This window comes from Solanum stenotomum, unplaced genomic scaffold (assembly GCF_019186545.1).
Source record: "Solanum stenotomum isolate F172 unplaced genomic scaffold, ASM1918654v1 scaffold31754, whole genome shotgun sequence".
In the NCBI taxonomy this organism is placed as follows: domain Eukaryota; kingdom Viridiplantae; phylum Streptophyta; class Magnoliopsida; order Solanales; family Solanaceae; genus Solanum; species Solanum stenotomum.
Window position 1 is genome coordinate 3,713 of NW_026031599.1, and position 1,764 is coordinate 5,476.

The 1,764-nt window shown below is 35.7% G+C and overlaps 1 long non-coding RNA gene across 1 annotated transcript in view; it reads left to right on the forward strand.

Moving 5' to 3' along the window:
* Positions 1 to 981: 981 nt before the first annotated feature.
* The window catches only part of LOC125852033 (uncharacterized), a 2,301-nt gene continuing 1,518 nt past the window's right edge, over positions 982 to 1,764 (forward strand). Inside the window, exons 1-2 of the long non-coding RNA XR_007444960.1 lie at positions 982 to 1,114; positions 1,548 to 1,624. This is a non-coding gene — a long non-coding RNA (uncharacterized LOC125852033). The remainder of the gene's footprint in view (positions 1,115 to 1,547; positions 1,625 to 1,764) is intronic.

Sequence of the window (1,764 nt, forward strand, 5' to 3'; positions counted from 1 at the left end):
TTTTTTTTGTATTGATAATTATCAGCATTATTATTGCAACATATATATAATCAAAGTTAATTATTTTTAATCCTTTTCTTGATTTTTTTTATTTTTTATTTAGATTGAAAAGTATCCTTATCTTTTGAACAAATCTTTACTCATTGTGCATGTAGCATTATTTCAGTCACATATTTGTTAGTAGTTAATATTTTTTTGTTCCTTCTATGAATTTATCTTTTTATTCTTTTTTTTTTTTGTTAAAGATTATGACGTATTAGTATCCTTTAAAGATTATTTTTGATAATAATAATATGTGAACTTTAAATATTGTCTTTAATTTGAATTCAATAACTCTAAAATTTTGTAATAAGAAGCAAGACACTTACAAAGAATTGTGCTCCTCTTATGCTTCGTCTTCTTATGCTCTCTTCCACATCTAAGCTTGTGTTCTTGTTGCAACTAAAATGATAAAGTTATTTTACGAACAATGGGTACATCAACATTTACAATCAACTCCTTAATTATTAATAACTTTAATAAGTTTTTGATAATGTAAAACTATTAATGTAATGACTTGAAAAGTTGACTTTGGTCAACCTTCTTGGAAGTCGTGCTCAGATGAAAATTCTGACAGCTAGGTTAGCTTTCGAATATTGATTTTGGTCTAGAACGACCCTTTTGTTCACTTCCCGAGGCTTTAGATGGCAATTGTGGAATCTGGTTCAAAACGATACTGGGTGTGGGACCCACTTTTCATCGAAGCGAGCTCCAAATGGAAATTCCACCTTCACCGTTGAGTCCGAAATATCGTTTCCAATCAGATTCCATATAAGGTTTGTATTTTTCCGACTCCGAACGAGTCCGAAACATCGAAATTTAAGTTTGAAGGGTTGTAGAATTTTGACGCGGCAATGACGTGGCAGAGCCACGTGACGACACGTGGCAGAGGAGTGATATCTGGAAATTTCCAGATTTTAAGAACGAAATTCGTCCAATTTTTTTGTTCAACTTCAACTTGAGATTAATCCTTCATTTTGAGTCCAAATTAAGTGATTCAAAAGGCAAACTTCAAGAGAATTTCGAGGGGAATCTAGCGGTGATCTCGGAAACGCGAGGGGAGGCTTCGTTTGAGGTAAGAAATCAATTTTAGCCACTGCCAATGTGATTTCCGGATGGTTTTGTTATTGAATTTTGAAATGTGAGATCTTGATCATCGTAAGTCCTTTTTGAGTCATTCTTGTGGCTAACTTGTAGAGTTTTTCGCAAGAATCGTTGTGGTATAATCTGTTTGGGTTGAAAGGGTCTCGTTTTTCCGAAAATTGGTGATCAAGGGGCTGCCCTTTTTAATTATTGTGGCAGATTTGCGGTGTTGTAGGCATCTGGTTGTGCTAAAATTTTGGGTATTAGTTTAGTAAGGTAGTTGGGACGTTTCCACGGATTCGATTTTGAGATTCTAATTGTGGGCCCCACAATCCCGTTTTAGACCCGATTTTGGGTCCGTCTCCGAAAAATATAATTTTAGTGTCAATATATTCGTAATGACAAGGTGATTAACCTTTTGTTAGTGGGGAAGCATTTGGAGACCGTTCGGAGAGGAAAAGATCCGGTACCGTGAGTTGGAGCACGCGTGATCGGCTTTCAGGTAGGCTATGGTTTTCTCTCGTGAGATTGAGCATGTTTAGGCAATTGTTTATTGATTTGCTTGAGTATGGAGGGGTTCGGGTGTCGAGCATGCTAAATTTCTATAATTCCTGCCTTAGACCTTATTTCGGGAAAGTGTTG